Below are 19,865 nucleotides of genomic sequence, written 5' to 3' on the forward strand. Positions count from 1 at the left end.
CACAAGTTTTCAAAGATAATGGCCAATGAATCTGCCAATTCCCTCAGCACCCCCGGATGCATTAGATCCGGCTCCATGGACTTGTGCACGTCCAGCTTTTCTAAATAGTCCTTAGCCTGTTTTTGCACCACTCCTCAAGCTTTTCAGTAAAGTTCCAGTCTCCTTGCTTAGCCAGACCTAGCCTGCCTCTCCAGGCTCAATGTCCGCATTCCAGTTTCTGTTCTACTCACAGGCCTAGTTTCCTTGCCCAGCAAGTTCCAGTTTCCCCTTCCCTTGCTCCTTGTCCAATCTGTCTCTCCTCCCCCACACACCCATTTACCCCTACTTTGGTTTATAGTCCTAGTTTCCATCTCAGGACTCATCATCTGAACTCAGTCTGCCCTCCAATAATATTGGCTCACAGTCCTCCCATCCCATCACATTTTCCTTCTCAGTTTCCCCTCTGGCTCTCAGTCAGTCTCCTTCTCCAGCTAGCTCCAGCCTCCCCCACCAGCTCCCAGTCCCACTTCCTCTCTCTTACCCTCACTTCTAGGCCCCCTTTTCTTTTACTGAGGCATTGGTTTTCATAACCATTCATCCCCATCAGGGCCGCCCAGAGGATTCAGGGGGCCTGGGGCAGGGCCAGGTCTTCGGCGGCAATTCGGCAGCGGGTCCTTGCCTCCGAGAGGGACCCGCTGCTGAATTGCCACCAAAGAATGACGCGGCGGCAGTAGAGCAGCCTAAGTGCTGCCGACTGCGGCTTTTTTTTTCCCGCCGCTAGCGGCGCTTGTACTCACCGGGTGGCGCTCCGAGGCATCGGCAGCACTTCAGCGGCGGGTCCTTCACTCGCTCCGAGTCTTCCGCTGCACTGAAGGACCCGCCGCCGAAGACCCAGAACGAGTGAAAGGCCCACCGCAGAAGTGCCGCCAAAAACCCGGAGCGGCTCGGGGGGTCCCGGCAGGGCCGGGGGCAAATTGCCCCACTTGCCCCCCCCCGGCAGCCCTGAGCCCCATAATCAGTGGTGAGCTGCAGCCGGTTCTCACCGGTTCGCAAGAACCGGTTGTTAAATTTAGAAGTCGGTGTAAAGCCAGCTGTTAAAGGGCCTGTTGAAGGATCCACCGCTGAAGTGCTGCCAAAGACCCGGAGCGAGTGAAGGACCTGCTGCCGAAGTGCTGCCGAAGACCCGGTAGGGAACCGGTTGTTAAGATTTTGGCAGCTCATCACTGCCCATAATGAGTGGCACTGGTGGTGATACTGGGAAACTGGAGTGTCTAAGGGAATTGCTGGTTAGCCAGTGGGGTGAGAACAAAGTCCTCTATGTTTGGCTGGTTTGATGTGTCTTAGAAGTGGAGAAACCCCAGCTTGGGGCTGTAACTGCTCTGCTCTAAGCAATTTGTCCTGAACTGAGACTTTCAGTTGTGTCCCGCCAGAGGCAGCATCATTACATCCATTAAGGTCAGAGTTGTGCCACTTCACACCAGCTGAGGAGCTGGCCCACTGCATTTTTATTTTTGGCCTTATTTAGTCTTATTTGTTGATAGACTGTTCTAGCCTCGTCGCTGTGCTGCTCTAGTTTGCTAAACCTCTGGGAATTCTATGTTTGCTTAGCTATTCAATTTTATTTTCCCATTAGCGGAAGGTAACTGCTTTCAAATGAATATTAGAAGAACATTAAAGGTTCAGCTATCCCTAATCTTTATGGATTCAGACCAGTTCAAAACATATCCCTTGGTTTATCCTATGAGCTGAGAGCTATCTGTTTGAGGGACTTAGTCCAAAGACATAGTATAAAGCAGATAGTTTGGCTAAGCCGATTTCTGCCGCACAAGTGGGTCTAAAGCACATCATGTCCAGGATTATCTTTATACTTGTGGTTAAATTTGACAGAATTCAAGCATTCTCCATTTATTTCAGGGTTTAGACTGCACAAAGTAGTTACTTTAGTGGTTGGTATATAGAAGAGTTTTTTATCCCAGTACAGATCATTTACATTTTCATTCTGCTGTAGCTCACTCAAGAAGAAAGTCAAGATTTCAGCAGCTTATATCACACTGCAGGGGAACAAAGGAAACCTCATTCGTTCAGGTATTTGTATATCAAGTTTATAGAAACTGAGGGATTATGGCTGCCCAGTTTGATACAGTGACAAATTCTACATGGAATGAGATCCTACCTAGACTGAGTTAAGAGTGAGAGTGCAACATGAAATGTATTTTACCTTTTAGACAGAGCCCTGAGAAGTATTATAAAATAATGGCTGAGACTTGGAAAAGAGCACAGATCATCACAGAGCTCACACAGCTCTGACAACCCAGACATATGTTTGCTGGAGGTGTTCTATCTGCTTTGAAAGGATGATCTCCAGTGCTTAATTTGTACTGAAAGAGGTGCTGGGGATCTTGCAATTAGGTGCCAGGGCTTGAGCAATTTTTATTTTTTTTACATTCATAACTGAGGCGGCAAGCCCAGAAGTACTGGGGCTATGAAGTGGCAAGCGCTGGCACAAATTAAGCAATGATGATCTTAAGAAAACAATTTTCTTCCTTAAGGATCAGTTCTCTTACTTGGCAAAGGAAGCAAAAATATATCTGCCAGTTAGGTCCGTGATATTTCAATTGAGCCATATCATTAACATGATGCTCAAAATGTTCACACTTTGGATACCCGAAGTTAATCCATATTTAGGCATTTAAAAAGTGGTCCAATTTTCAGAGCTGCTGAGTAATCAGTGAGAGCCAAAGGGTGTGACAAACAGATGATGAGCAATCTCACAGGCTTTTACTGCTCCTGGGCAGAGAAATGCAAACAATGGCCAAAATGATCTCTTCCATCTACAACTAAGCACGAGACCCTGCTCATTGCTGTTAAATGAGTATATAGCCAGAGTGACCTACACTCTCCTCGCCTCCAGACTGTGATACTGCCATGCATAGACTCATAGACTCTAATATCCAACCTAAACCTCCCCCTCTGCAACTTGAGACCATTACTCCTTGTTCTGTCATCTTCTACCACTGAGAACAGTCTAGATCCATCCTCTTTGGAACCCCCTTTCAGGTAGTTGAAAGCAGCTATCAAATCCCCCCTCATTCTTCTCTTCTGCAGACTAAACAATCCCAGTTCCCTCAGCCTCTCCTCATAAGTCATGTGCTCCAGCCCCCTAATCATTTTTGTTGCCCTCCGCTGGACTCTCTCCAGTTTATCCACATCCTTCTTGTAGTGTGGGGCCCAAAACTGGACACAGTACTCCAAATGAGGCCTCACCAGTGCTGAGTAGAGGGGAATGATCACATCCCTCGATCTGCTGGAAATGCCCCTACTTATACAACCCAAAATGCCATTAGCCTTCTTGGCAACAAGGGCACACTGTTGACTCATATTCAGCTTTTCATCCACCGTAACCCCTAGGTCCTTTTCTGCAGAACTGCTGCCCAGCCATTTGGTCCCTAGTCTGTAACAGTGCATGGGATTCTTCCGTCCTAAGTGCAGGACTCTGCACTTGTCCTTGTTGAACCTCATCATATTTCTTTTGGCCCAATCCCCCTGGTCTGGTGGTCTGTAGCAGACTCCCACCACGACATTACCCTTGTTGTTCATACTTCTAAATTTAATCCAGAGACTCTCAGGTTTTTCTGCAGTTTCATACCAGAGCTCTGAGCAGTCATACTGCTCTCTTACATACAACACAACTCCCCCACCTTTTCTGCCCTGCCTGTCCTTCCTGAACAGTTTATATCCATCCATGACAGTACTCCAATCATGTGAGTTATCCCACCAAGTCTCTGTTATTCCAATTACATCATAATTCCCTGACTGTGCCAGGACTTCTAGTTCTCCCTGCTTGTTCCCCAGGCTTCTTGCATTTGTGTATAGGCACTCTGCACCTAGGGGTTGATGACAAAGGCCAAACAAAAGTTCAAGAGAATAACTTGCAGTATAAGATACCTTTCATTGTGAGTACGGATGGCAGAATCAGGGCCTGAGAGAAGTTCTGCACTATTGCTGCTGAGAAGTAGCAGGGCTTTTTTGCAGTGCTCATGAAGAGGCGAGTGGGAGTAAAACTCACCTATTAGAAGAAACGAAAGTAGTCAAACATTCCTACCTTGCTGTCCTTTAAATGACAATCCTAACAGCCTTGTCTAGGTCAGTGCTTTTATTCCACTAGGTCTGCAGCAACCACTGTTTCCCCTTTGTCTGATTTGTAGTCACAGCAGATACTTCTTCTCTGGCTCCCTGGGTTCAATAACTCTGGGTGCATGTGTGCGCACACACATTGGTGCTTTGCACGGTACATTTCTCATTGATATCTTTTGTAGGATGCACCATTCACCCCTTAATTTGACAGCAAGTGACTGTTCTACACATTCATTCTGGCTTGGAATGAGCCTTGTACATCTATTACTGAAAAACATCTATGCGATGCTGGGAAGGAACTTCACTTGTATTGTTATCCAACCACGTTTCTATTTTTCCTTCCCAGTTTCAGAAATGTTAGCCATGTCACTGAGCGATTGCCTTTGTACTCGGCTCCTCGACGTGCCCGCTTCACAGCCCCACTTCTCCAGCATAATGACAAAGCGGGTATCCCGATTCTATCAAAGATGAGGTTGTAAATGTAGGTGCTTCAGCTCCACTAGTAGAAGTTAAAAGCAGAATGGAACGGTATTGATTTAAAGTAACAAATGATGAAAGTGGAGGTTGGCAGAAGCCCAGTGACCATCGGCGGTGCACCTTCTGCAATGCAGCTATCCGAAGCTCAGTGTGTTAATTAGTTACACCATCTCATGGACCCAGCATTAAAAAGGACAAGGAGAAAGTTTTGCTCAGCTTTGTTACATTTAGTTCAATTTATTAGCACAAAAGGGGTCATTGCCTCTCCAGAGTGGTCTAGTTCTTGTTCAAGGTACTATACACGGCTGTCCTGCACTATGTACAGACCACAGACGAAGGCAGTAGCTTCCAGAATACTGTAGGATCAAAGAACTCCAATCTCGAGGACTAATTTGAATTTAAAATTTCAGTTGGACTTTGACAGCCAAGGCCCTGAAATACAGTAACACACACACACTCGCCAAAGCTAGATTGGGTTACTGTTTAAAAAGCAAGCCAGCAGTGAGGAAATGCAGGGTGATGTTAAAACGCCCAAACGAAGCCCTGGTACAGCAAGGTTAATCTCCATAATCTCCAGTATTCAGTACCGTCAATCCCACTCATCATTTCAGAATGTTCCAGGCTTCCCAAAAGTCATGGGACTGGCTTGAAAATAGTAAGATTCTTAAAATAATTCATTTGGAGTTCTTTTTATTTGCTCTCTAGCTTTTACACCTTTGGGATTCAAATCTTCTCAGCAGCCATAAGGGCTAGAAATTTACTCCCTCCCCTGCTCCCAAATGAAAACTGAGATTCTGTTTTAGTCACATGACTCCAGTGTCTAGGATCTTAAGAAAGCCACCAGGTATCACAAGACTCAAGATAAAAATCATGAGAGTTGGTGACATTATCTGTGGTGGAGCAGGGAACTGATCCCACGTCTCCAGCTAGTCGCCTAACCACTAGAAATCCAGTCATTGACAATAGAAATCAGCTCCAGGCACTGGATTCACCTCAGCCACAGAACAGGCCACTGCAGAAGGAAGCAAGCTCTGGAAGGGAGTTTGGGTGCTGGAGGGGGCTCAGGGCTGGTAAAGGTGGTTGGGTTGCAGGAGGGGGTGAGGGGTGCAGGCATCAGGAGGGTGTTTGGGTGCTGGAGGGGGCTCAGGGCTGAGGAAGGTGGTTGGGATGCAGGGGGGTGAGGGGGGCAGGCTCCAGGAGGGTGTTTGGGTGCTGGAGGGGGCTCAGGGCTGAGGAAGGTGGTTGGGATGCAGGGGGGTGAGGGGTGCAGGCTCCAGGAGGGAGTTTGGGTGCTGGAGGGGGCTCAGGGCTGGAGCAGGGGGTTGGGTGCAGGAGGACATGAGGGGTGCAGGCTCTGGGAGGGAGTTTGGGTGCGGGGGGAGGCTCAGGGCTGGCGCAGGGGATTGGGGTGCAGGAGGAGGTGAGGGGTGTGGGCTCCAGCCCGGTGGCGCTTACCTTGAGCAGCTTCTGGTTGGCGGCGCAGCAGGGCTAAGGCAGGCTCCCTGCCTGCCCTGGCCCCGTGCTGCTCCTGGAAGTGGCCGGCACGTCCCTGCGGCCCCTGGGAGCAGGCAGAGGGCTCTGCAAGCTGCCTCTGCCTGCAGGCACCACAATTTGCCACAGTTCCAAAACTTTTACAGAGACACTTGGAAAGCAGCAATGCTGAAAGAGACTAATGTTGTATCCAACAAAGCATTTAAACTAGTGCATAATTTAAGCACGTAATTTTAATGGGACTATTCACATGCTTAAAGTTAAGAGCGTGCATCAGTGCTATGATGGATCTGGGCCTTAATAGGTGAGTGTGGACAGTAACGTACATATTTCTGTCACAGGATATTGTAACACCCAGCTAATATGATTTTGCTCTGCATATGCAGTCAAACCTCATGCACCAAGGAAAAGATTACCTTTGTCTGTATGGAACCGATGACCAATTTATTATTCACTGATGTACTTCGGTTCCATGTGCATTTTGCAACTAACATTAAGAAAGTCTCAACTGACATTTTTAAAATAGTTGAAAAATGAAAGCAGCAAAGAGTCCTGTGGCACCTTATAGACTAACAGACGTATTGGAGCATGAGCTTTCATGTGTGAATACCCACTTCGTCGGATGCAGAGCCTGCACCCCACACCCCCTCCTGCACCCAACCCCATGCTCCAATACGTCTGTCAGTCTATAAGGTGCCACAGACTCTTTGCTGCTTTTACAGATCCAGACTAACACAGCTACCCCTCTGATACTTGAAAAATGAAGATCACTTAGGTGTCCTTTCCCCCTCCCCTGAACTGTTTATGAGATTTCTAAGTAAGATATAACGGCCATGTCTAACTCAGATTATAACCACCTTCAAGTTATTTTAGTTTTACCTAAATTCTTTCAACTCTTTCTGTAAAACACATCAAAATTCATCTGTACAAAAGGATACAACATCAAAGAAGTCTTATGCATTAAATGTCAACATGCTTTTGTCATTATGAATTACAGTCTATTTATAGCTAACTTGAACCAGGAAGAACTAATTTCAGCATCTTTAAAGTGAGTTAATTTAGTTTTTTAAGCAGGGAAATAAAAACTGTCCTATGAAGGTGATCATTACATTAAAGTAGAAGTTAGTGTCACTTTGCTTTTAATTACATCAAATTTGAGACGGTAATATAGGGGGCAATAGCATTCCACTGTTATGAAAATGTAAAAGGGGCAGCTCACCTGTACCCATTTTGAAAAGCTTTTCTTTTTGTGCAAATTTAATTTAAACTATGGAAACTGAAAATATTCCTCTAAAACTGGTTGTCATGGTTATAAAATCCCCTAAGAAATTATGCACGTCTGCCTCCGCTGAGGGAAACATTCATGGCATGATTTAGCATGAAAAACCCAACCACTCACCCATTTTCAGACGTACTTATTATGTTACTTTGTATTAACCCTCCCCAAAAAACAACCACCACCACCAACCACCACTCCTCTCACACAGTTTTCACCAAATATACCATGGAGGGCAGTTAATCTTGACAAGTTCCACCCTTGGGTTTTTGTTTGTTTTGGGTAGTTTTGTTCATTTTTAAGGTGAATTATCTGGAAATTAATAGTCATACACAGACCCACATAAATTGTAAAAGTGCATTTTCCTTCTCATCTTAGAAATGCAGCCAGTGCCTCAGTTCCCCCTCATTGCATCTTGGTTTCCTTCTCCCTGCCAGAGTAGTTCAGTCCTGTGGCCAAAACAAACCCTCCCACCTCCTTCTGGGATAAGGAAGAGGCTAGCTGAACAGAAGTCAAAAAACCTTCACGCCTTGGTGGTGAGGCTCACAAAATGTCTTCTACTATATGAAAAATTTACCTTTCCACAAGGTACACTTTCCTCTGATTGTCTCTAAGCCTCCTCCCTCACCTTTTTCCATAGCCCCTCTCATTTGGGAGCTCTGCTGCAAGTGTTGTCCAGATCTCTCCCAGTTCTGAGGAGAGAGAGAGAGAGAGAGAGACTGTTATATAGTCCCACCCCAATACCCAGCAGGCATTGCTCTCAGTCTACATTTCCCCTTTTTCTGGGAACTACAACTCCCAGAATGCCTAGGCTCTGGGCTGCAAGTCTGTGTGAGGCCAGGGCATGCCCTTTAAAAGAGCAGCACACCTTGTTACAGAATTTTGTCTTGGAAGTCATCTCCTGAGACTTGTTTTTGTTTTATACGTGGAGTAGATAGACTTGCGTTTAGCTTTTATGAAACACATGCAGCTCTGGAATGAGGTAACATTCTCTAGGTCAGGGGTAAGCAAATGTTTTGGCCTGAGGGCCACAATGGGGTTCAGAAAGTGTATGGAGGGTGAGTTTAGTGTATTAAATTGCTCCCCATAGGAATGTGTTACTTACAGAGCACCGGGACTGGCAGCCCTAAGTAGTACATGGTAAGTAGCACATTCTTACGGGGAGCAATTTAATACACTACACCTGAGTAGGGAAGGCTGTGCCTCCCCAAACAGCCTGGTCCCCGCTCCCTATCTGCCCCCTCCCACTTCCCACCCCGACTCCCCCCCTCAGAACCCATAACCCATCCACCCCCCCACTTCTTGTCTCCTGACTGCCCCCCCAGGACCCTCTGCCCCTAACTGCCCCCCCATGACCCTGCCCCCTAGCCAACTCCCCCTGCTCCCTGACCCCTATCCACACCCCCTCCCCCTGACAGGCCCCCTGGGACTCCCACACCTATCCAACCGCCCCTGTTCCCCATCCCCTGACTGATCCCCACAGAACCTCTGCCCCATCCAACTGCCCCCTGCTCCCTGTCCCCTGACTGCCCCCTCCTGGGATCCCCCGCTCCTAACCACTCACCTTGGACCCCATCCCCTATCCAACCCCCCCTGCTCCCTGTCCCCTGACTGCCCCAACCCCTATCACCCCCCCCGCCCCCTGCCAGACCCCTGGGACTCCCACACCTATCCAACCGCCCCTGTTCCCTGTCCCCTGACTGCCCCCTGCCCCTTATCCAACCCCCCCGCTACCCACCCCCTTACCATGCCGCTCAAAGCACCAAGACTGGCAGCCGTAAAAGTAGTACAGCGGAGGCTGCAGGGAAGGGGCCAGGGGCTAGCCTCCCGAGCCGGGAACTCAAGCAGCGGGCAGGAAAGTCCCGCGGGCCGTAGTTTGCCCATCTCTGCTCTAGGTCCTTAAAAGGAAAGAGATAGGAGAAGAAGGCAACTATGGGCAACTATGGGCCAGATCTTCATCTGGTGTAAATCAGCATAGCTCCTGACCCTACAAGTCTCTAGCTTAGCATATCCCCAGAGCAAATTACCGATACAGAGAAATCTGGGATTCTAGGTCGCTCTATTGCTTGTATACTTACCAGTGGCCAGATTGTTAACTGCTCATGGGACTTCGGGGGTCTGCTCGTTCCTACAACTGCTCTTCCTTGGGAGAAAGGGGATCAAAATGTGGCTCTGAAAAAGTAACAAACAGGAAGGTTGTCATCTTGGCATGAATGAGGATCTCAGCACTATGTCTCCCTCAAACAATCACTAGCTGAACCAGCTTGTAAGGCTTTAGGTACCTTCATGCATAGACGAAGGCCCATGGGAAAGACTCACCTGACCTACTTTCAAACATGGGCACAGTGATACTCTTTTCCGTATTCTGTTTTTAATAGAAAATAAGTCCATTCCCTTCCCGGATATCTTCTCACACGTGCATATTTCAAGATCCAAATGATAATCTGAATGGAAGAATAGAAGAAACTGAAAAAAGGATAATGTCTGTCCTAAAGTTACTGGCTCCCTCTTCTTCACCGCAGCAAACACAAACCATTTGTCTTCACTTTCTAGACCCTTAGCAACCACCTGAGCTCTACCTATCATCTCTCAGACACTGCTGTGATATCCACTACCTGTCTCTGCTTTGCTAACGATGGCAGACTTGATTGCTCATTTGCACATTTTCCACCAAGCCTCTTCATGCTTTCTCCCATGTTGCCTCTTATGTAGGAGGAGCTCTCCCATAAACATACCATACTGCCCTCCTTCAAACTCACCTCTGCCCCGATGCCTACAAAAAAACTAGACAAAAGCAGCTGATTTTCTGTGACTGCTCCTTATCACACTGTCCACAGCGGTCTCAGTGTTGCCTTGTGCTTCCTTCCTGCGTGTTTGCTGTATCCATCTGTCACTTGTCTTTTACTTAGATTGGAAATTCTTCAGCTCAAGGGCTGTGTTTTTGTTATGTGTTAGTACAGTGCTGAGCACAATGAGGGCAGGGCCTTTAAATAATAACAATGATAGTAGACCAATCAGTGGGCCGGCTCCTGTCACCTTTTGACATGCTGAATAACACCTTACTCTCCAAGTAGCTCCATAGAAATAAATGGCAGGTCTTGCAGAGTTGTACCTATCCCGTTGGTTTGCCACTCAGTCGTACATATGAGTAAATGTGACAATTCTCTCCATCTCTCTACCTATCTATCTCCTTAGTCTCATTCTCATACATATTATCAGTAAATGGATTTCATAAGCTCTCAAATGACCCCCCTCTGTCTTACGTTGTGGAGAGTGCCTGTCATCTGATGCCACTTGAGACCAACCATCTGTCCATTCTGCCTCTGTCAGCAGAGCGTTGGTCTCTCCAGTGTCTGAAGACAATTGGCTTCACTGCTATCATAGTAATTCAGAACTACATTGCCCTGATTAAATATGACAGAATTGTAAAAGTTAGCAATAGAAAAGGCTTATTAAATTGGCCTATCTTCCTGCCAATCGAGGATTCTTCCCTACAGTGCATTTTCTAGGGTTTTGTCCAGTCTAGTTTTAAAAACGCCTTGTCCTCTGCTTCCCTTGTGAGACTGTTCCCCAGCCTAATTCTTCTCACTCTCAGGAATGTTTGCTTGGTCTCGTCTTCAGTATCGTTTCTCTGTCTTGAATGGTGATCACAGCTCCTCCCAGTTCACTACCATCTGTGAATTCCATGAACATGCTATTAACTCCCCTCCCCAGATCATTCAAAGGAGCTGTTAAATAAAACTAATCCTACCAGCAATGTCTGTGGGCACCTTGCTCTGAATTCGATACATTGCTGTTTATCAGTACCTTCTGTCTGATGTCTTTTTGGCAGTTTCCAGTCCACACGACAGTGTCATCAGCCATGCCAATGTGAAACGCGAGATGCAGTATCAAATCCTTTACTACAATATTTAACCTACTGTAGACGCTTTGTCCACTCGTTTAGTCTGCGAGACAAAGCAAATACATCTTTAAATGGGATTTTTAAAGGTATCTATGGGAGTTAGGCACCCAACTCTCTTTGAAAGTCAATAGGAGTTGGGCACCTAACTCTCCTTTTGAAAATTTCAATTTTAATATACACTGACCACAAAGTTAATTCCTAGACAACGGTGCTTTTTTCTAGCGCTGGAATCCATCACCGAGGATGAGTGTCTTCTCCAAGCAGTACAGCATTAGTAACGAAGACTGAAACAACATGACATATGCATTGCAGCTCTGGCATTCCACGTGCCTGTATCAAGATGGGCTTAGTTACCTATATCTGTCTATGTTGCTGCAAGACAATAGGTTGAACATCCACTAGTGGACACACAAAGTTTTATGTGAATCAGAATATAGCATGTTAAGCTACCCCCAACCAGCACCCTATTTCTTGTTTTCCAGTGGATTAGAGTTTGTCAAAGAAGTCACACTGGTAACCCTGCAGCCTCAACTCTGTCCAGCTCAGGTGTCTCCCCAACTCATTGCTTCACAGTCATGATCTACAGGGATGGGATAGTAGCTCCAGTGGCAGATTAGCCACTGGGCCAATGGGGCCCATGCCCAGGGCCCCTGGAAAAATGGGTGCCCCTGTGCCCTGATCTGCTGTTCCCACGTACCCAGCACTCCTGCCAGGGAGTGGAGCAAGCCCCCTACGCCCTGACCCTGCTGCCTGGCAAGAGTGCCTGGTGGGCAGAGCAGAGCAAGTCCCTGCACTCCAACCCTGCTCCCCAGCAGGAGCACCGGGTGGGGGAAGCCCCTGCACCCCAACCCCATTTCCCTGGATTTTCTAGGATGCCTCAATTTTTGGCTTTGGTTAGATTGTCAGAGGTGCTGAGCACCCATCACTGGAGTAGGAGGTGCTTGCACTTCTAAAAATCAGGACTCTAGGGCCCAGATCCTCAAATGATTTTAGGTGTTTAACCCCCACTGAAATGGATGATTCAATGGGATTTATAGGACCTAAACGCCTTTGAGGATCTGGGCCTGGGAATCTCAAATTGGGCATTCACGAACCAGGGCACCGAAAATTAGTTTTGAAAATGTGACCTTAAATGTGCATGAACTGAACACCTGTGGTCTCTCTGTTTCAACAGTCTGAAAAGTGACAAATAGTGCCAATATAGTTGTTATTTTTCTGCTATGGACAGTTATCTTGGAAAGAAAATTTAATGGCCAACAAAGAGTAACAACTTTGTGTCCCTGGTGGGATGAAGACAGGACACTGTTAAATGGAGATGTACTTTCCAGCTGTTTTATTTTTTAGTAAAAGCAGAATTAAATTTGAAATATGAGAGAGAGAGAGAGAGAGATTCTCATTCGCAATTGAAGATTGTGCCAATATCTTTACTTAGCAGATGTAAGAGTATTAGAAAAGCCAAACAGGAGCTCATGTTTCTTTGTCAGATTAATTCCACTTGCAACCTTCCCATTCACTATCAAGAATCATGTGTCATGTATATTTATTCATTCATTTCTTTCCCTACTCCTCATTAATGCTACAGCCCTTCTCTGCTTGCCGAGTGGGAATAGATTCCATCTGTGCATCAGACGTCTCTCTTCGCTCTGGTCTCATAATTCACATTGTTCCAATTGACCTCATTTTATTCCCTCTGACAACAAGTTCACAGCGGAGCTGTCGGCAGTGGGCCCCGAATAGCCTTTAGCATGTGAGTGGCCTTCTTATCTTGCTGTACCTTGTGATCGTGATGCATTTTAGAACAAGGAGCCTAAAAAATAGTGAAAACACTGTCTCAGCCAAAACACTAGGACCCACTTCCCAGGGACCAACTCTGTCCCAAGAATTGACTCCAGGTAGCAAAATTAAAGGCAGGGAGCAAACTCTCCAGCGGCTTGAAGAAGAAACTGCCTCACAAAACTAGCAAGAATATAGCATTCCTTCAAAGACTGGACAGTGCTCCCATCTTCAGAAAAATCACTTGTCAAAGGTTGTGGTCCAGCACCTCCTGTTGCCTTGTTCCATAACAGTATTACACATACCGGAGTGCAGCCAAAAGGTCCCAAGCACGATTGGGGCCTCATTACACCAGGCACTGTACAAACACTTTTGTTAACTCTTGGCACGTAACTGCCCATAGCCTTTTTTAAAAGGTAGTATTATTGCATCCAGTTATTTTTTAAGTATCAGAGGGGTAGCCGTGTTAGTCTGGTTCTGTAAAAGCAGCAAAGAATCCTGTGGCACCTTATAGACTAACAGACATTTTGCAGCATGAGCTTTCATGGGTGAATACCCACTTCTTCGGATGCATCCGAAGAAGTGGGTATTCACCCACGAAAGTTCATGCTGCAAAACGTCTGTTAGTCTATAAGGTGCCACAGGATTCTTTGCAGTTATTTTTTACTCACCTCCATGTTAACAGAGGACATGATCTCGAGGTGCTGAGCATCTGCAATATCCATTGGCTTGGGGATTGTGGGGACATGGCACCTCTCAGGATCCAGCTGGGCGCAATTTTAGACCAGAGTATGGCTCCATTTTGAAGTCCAGTGCAGCAGAAGCTAATTACAGAGGCTGCTGAAGCTCAGGCTCATTAAAAGAGATCTTTGATCGACAATGGCTGATCACCAGTCTTCGGATGTCTCTGGCACTGTGCTTCAGTTCACGAGGGTAAAGGTGAGAAAAGTGACCTTTTGAACTAAAGGACTAGGGTTAACATTCTAAGGCTGTCACCAACTGTAACACTATTTAATAATGGTCCACCCAGTGCTGGTGCCCAGTTCAATTTCTTGATGTTAGTACATTTCAGTTATTCTTAAAATTAAAAAGTTTCTATAAGCTTAGAGGAAACAAATGTTTTTATTTGCTTATAGATGGCATGACTAAATACAGATTTACAGATCCTAGCGTGCAAATTTATTGTCTTATATGTCAGGGATAAATCATGCATGCACATCATGCATCAAAGTCGTGAAATGGGCACAAATGCAATAAAAACTAAGGTATTCAAAAGTTGAACAAATGGAGAGGGGGCACCAAAGATGCTCCTCGCCTCGGGTGCCGTTTGGTCTAGGACTGGCCCTGGGGCCATATGGAAATCGTGGAATCATCTGAGAGGGCCACAAATGATATAGGAACTCTAGGTCAGCATGGTCAAATAACCTTTCTTTATCAATCCTCTGAGACATGCACTCAAAATGTTCCGATTATTTAGAAGCAGCTGGTGCAACTTGTGCTGTGAGATGAGCAGATGTGTTATGTCTATGCAGCAAATTTAATGGTATAAGAATTTCCACCATAACAGAGTTTGCTCATTACATCTTAGCTACTTTATTCCATATAAAGTTTATGATGATCGTTTTAGCCTCATTCTCTTTTAAATGCTGCCATTGTGGACAAATTAAAAGAGAAATGGATATAGGAAGTTCCCTGGCAAAGCATGGTCTGATGAGAGGAAGGAACCAATCAGAATCAATCTTGTCTCTATGTTATTTCCCTATCTGAGCTATCTCATATGTAGTGTTTATTGTTAGCTACTAAACAAACAGTAATATCAGCCTTGAAGTGTAAATCTTCAATGCAGCCTGTTGGGTGTTAATGTCGGTGCAATGGAAATGGAATTTGTGCATACTTTAACATTTACTCTTCACTGACTTTTAGGACTTGTCTAGCCTAAGGAAATTTGTGCTAGCGTAAGTACATCAGTGCCATTATACTGATGTAACTCTATGATGTAGACATAATACATCATTATTAAACTGGTCTTGTACTGTGATAAGTTACATTGATGCAAGCCTCATCCATCTTCCACATGTGCAGTGCATTTACACTGGATAGCTACATCAGTGCCCCGCCTCCCCCCCACCCCACCCCAAAAAGTATAGATAAGGCCTTGCATCTTACTAACATATCACCATGCCCTGTATATGACAGCCAGAACACCATTAAACATCAAACTGTAGTAAGGTCCAGTCAATTCAGTTTGCCTTGGAAAATCACTGAACCTTCCAGTCCAAACTTTCAATAAGCCTCTAAAATGAATGTTTGCAAGTGCATATATTTGCATACATAAAGTCCCTCATTTGTGCATATGTATCAATCTGCATCGAATTTGAGGGATGAGCACAGGATGCAGGAGGCAAGAGATTGGAAGAGACTCCAGGAAGTCAGTCTGTGTGCATGTGGCTGGAATGCTGGCTGCAGTTGCAGCATCTCTGTAAACAATTCTCTTAATGACAGTGAGTTTAGTTTTAGAAGCATCAAGTCCATTCATGTTATTACCTAGCACACAGTACATGATGCACATAAGCAGGCATTGGTCGATATGGAGCAGTAAATGCTCATCTCCCTTCTTGTCTGCATGTTCAGCTACAGGGCACCTGCTCACTGTGCACATGCAAATGTGGGTGCTTGCTTGTTAAGAGGCAGAGTTCAGGAGGCCAGCTGAAACTTTACGTTCACTATTGCCCAGCTCTTGTAGCTCTTTCTGAGGCACAACTTCCAGTGAGGTCAATGGGAGCTGCATCTACCAGGCGCTGCAGGATCTGACCGTGTGTGTGGTGAGCACTTATTCAATAAATAACTTCACAAATAAGCAGAACTCCCCCACTCACAGCTGCACGGCTAAACATCAAATGGTACCATCCACCAGTCACAAAGTAGCCCCTACAAATAAAGCCCCAGTATTGGTCTCTCTTCAAGTCATCCTGGCAGCTCTCCATCTAAACTGGTTCTTGCAGCTGAGACGCACAGAATTAGAATGGTCATAAAGCCATGCAGAAAAGGCCACTCCCTTAACACTGCGAGGTTCCTAACTGGCAAAAGCCTACTGTAATTACAATACAAGACAAGCAGCAGGGGCAGTTCCTGCCACTGGTTTTCTCAGATGAAAATTATGGCCTGCCTTAACATGACTATTGTCAAGTATTTCAGCTATCCTCCCTCTCAGTTTAACCCCAGTGCATTTTCAGTGCAGCTGAGGATGTTGGACCTAATTGACAACCCTGAGTGCTAAAAATGCACAGTGATTGATATTTTTCAAGGTAAATAGGAAACACTTCCTTTCAGGAGATTCTGGTTCTATAGATGGTAATACAACTTTGCGCCCTGATGATAACATTTCAGGTATAGTGTCATTCCAGGTAAGAGGCTACAAAGTTAGAATAAATCTTTGGAACATGATTCCCATGGCACTACTGCAGGATTTATAAACCTTATCTTTCCTGATTGAGACATGACTGAGTAAAAGACCACAGTGACATATTTGGAATCAATGCAGATCCTGCTTTTCCAGAACACAAGAAATGCAGGGACCAAGTTAGGATTTCCATGGACTTTCTGGCAAAAAATGAATTTAGCCAATAGAACCTGATGCAAAGCCCCTCAAAGTCAATAGAAAGAATTCTGTAGACCTCAGTGAGTTTGGGATAAGGCCCACAGTTTGTATAGTTGTTTGAACAGTTAATGTATGGAGTTGGTAGGGAATTTCCGAACTAAAGGTTTTTCCGTGAGAAAATGTCAAGTCATCAAAAATGAAACCATTCGTGGGAAAGAGTCGGTTTCGATAAATCACCCAATTAAAAAAAATTTGGATATTTTTTAATGATTGAAATGTCTCATTTTGATATTTTTGAAACTACGTGTTTTGTTTTCAGTTCAAAATCAATTTTTGTTTTGAAATCTCAGTTAATTTATAGTAAAAAAATATTAAAAAATAAAAAGTTGAAATCTAAATGAAACGTTTTGAAAATATGAAAACAAAATGTTTTGATTGACCCTCTCCATTTTTTAAATTATCTTTATCATCAGTTTGCAAAAGTTTTGGGGATTTTGACTTTTTATCCTGATTTGTGACAGGAAAAAAATTTGAAATCTTGAAAACCGTCCCGGTATGGGAAAGACATTTCCAGCTGAACTCTATTAATTTCAGTTTGTCTGCTGCTCACTTCTTGGGAGGCACTGTGCTCTACCGAATCTCTAGTCTAACAATAGTTTTTGTAGTTCACAAAATGCAGTAAAAATGTTCAGGAAATAACTCTGAAAATGTAGCATGTTTTGCTCATTTGCCACAACAATCAGTGTCTTCTGCTTTGGCCAGATTCAGCTAATATGTAAATAGAATGGTTAAAGACCCAACAGAGTAACTACACAGCCATACAAGTTCAATAAAATGCACTTTTTATTCTGTATCAATGAAAAAATATCCACATTTAAATAAAGATGTGTGAAAAAAAACCCAAAGTTGTTCCTCCCTGATGAAGTACAGTTTATTGTGCTGAAACCCATAATCCTTTTGGGTTAGAAACATATGCCTGCTAATGCTTCTAAAGTGACACTCATTTCCCTGTTGTTGAATTTTAGCAAACCAGAAACTTGCTGTAAGTGATCCTATTTTGATCACACATTGTCACTTCATAAATTGACACATTTGTCACAGTTAGTTAGAGCATTCCCACAAACTCGCTGTCAACAATCATGTGATAGGTCAAGGGTGCATCGGTTATTTCTATAATACGAGTTGACGTACAGTTTTCTCTGCAGAAATATAGTCTTTGCCTGACACAATTCAAGATCATTTTGCAGATTTTGGATATGGTAGCAGAAGTGCATTTTTATTACAGCTGTTTAGTTTGAAATTCTTATTGTCCGCTAGTCTTGTACAAGCTTCCCTCTGTCAAAATACAGATTTAAATTGCTTTCGTAGAAATAATCCTGAAAGGCAGAGGCATTTAAAATCCCCAAATCCCTAATATATTAACCACAGCAAAAAGATATTTTAGGATGTTAAAAAATATCAACAGTAACATTAGTGCCATTATCCGTGTTTGCATTAGGAAGGTGTACAAAGAGCAGCAACTAGGAATAAAAGAAAATATTCTACAGGCAATGAAAAAAATAGTTTCCCCACGTGTTTCACACTTTTCTGTTCTTTGAAGCTGATGGCTGAGACTTGCACACTTTTAGCATCAATATTTATGCTATAATTACATTTTTCAGAGTGCTTATGGGAAAAAAAATTAATTCTGGTACTGCCCAATGTCTATATGACAGTTTTACAAGACAGGATTTTAACGTCTTGTTGGAATATACACATATTCCAATGCACTGGTATATTGTAACGCCTTGGAATTTTCAAGCAGAACAATGGATTATAGAGCAGCAAAGGAGGATTGGGTTTATTAAGTGCTAGACTCGGCAGAGTGATGGGGTCACAACCCAACAATAAATCAGTAAGCAGCAGGCTTATGGCACACAGCTGGAAAAAAATGCCTCTTGGATGTGAAGCTGCACGCTCAACCCCCCTCAGATCACAGCTAGGGAGAGAGTAGGTTTCAGCTAGCATTCGTGCTTGGCCCACACTGTTAGCTGTCTGGGGTGGAGCAGGGTAGGGTTTTTAATTGGCACGTGTCAATGTTGTAGTGGATCCAGGCTCAGTTTAGCTTTACTCTGTCATTATAGGGGAATGGGGCTTTTAGAAAAAACTAGAACAACATTATTTTTATTATAATTATAAAGATATATAGATATTAGAGAAATATCCCCCTGCCCCTCAGTCTACTACCTGCATGAAAATGCAACACAGTGAGGCCATAATTACAGAGGCCGTCAGGAAGTGAAACGCACATAGCTGCAAATATAAGACCATCCCCACCAAACCAAGCGGATCACATGCTCCGCTGTTGTTTCTCCACGTGACAGTCGTCAGGCCACGCACACCCCATGAAGGGAATTTTCTTCTTGGCATTCCAAATATTTACAGTGAAGTGCCTTGTGGAGCCCAACCCTTCATAAGCTTTGCTGTTTTTAAAAGAACGTGGGTGACATCCTGACTCCTCTCAAGTTAATGGCAAAAAAAACCCATTGGCTCCGACGGAGCCAAGATTTCATGCCTTGAATCATAGTCCTGGGGCTAGATTCTGCCAAGTGCCATGTAATCCACACCCAGTCAGTGCAGCACTCTGTCCCTCTCTAGCGGTGGCTGGATCACGTATTGAGGCTGATGAGATTGCTACAGCACTGGCTGACAGAGCTGGGTCTTTTAGATCATGCAGCCAAGGGTCATGTCAAATGAGAATGATGCTGGATGGGGACAAAGCTCTGCAAACCCGGAAGTGCTGCAGCAGTATCAGCAGCTGCCTTGCTTTGGGTTGCATCTCCCTGTGATGCAGGAGTCCAGGCTGAAATGTAGCTAGTGCCTTCTATCTATGTTATTTACGTGCTTTCTGGCAGAAGTAGTTTTATCCTCCTTGTTATTTTTAAATATGCTTCTTCCCAGGAGATTTTCATAAAAAATCGAGAGACTTACCCCTTTAGAAGAGTATTCTAGGCAGCAGTGAATTTTTAACAATTATTTTGGATGGTGATTACTGGCAGGTTAGACACCAAGAATAAACCAATGGATCAAAGACCTTCCTCATTAAAAAAATATCCTTTCACTGCTGGGTTGAGCTGATTTTATGATAATTTTATTCACTGTCCCAATTGTCAAAAGCAACCTCTAAATTTCTGCCTGCATTTCACACACAGTGTTTTGTGGATGTAATATCTTGGATTTATTCACATTAAAGA

This window comes from Mauremys mutica, chromosome 4 (assembly GCF_020497125.1).
Source record: "Mauremys mutica isolate MM-2020 ecotype Southern chromosome 4, ASM2049712v1, whole genome shotgun sequence".
NCBI lineage: Eukaryota > Metazoa > Chordata > Testudines > Geoemydidae > Mauremys > Mauremys mutica.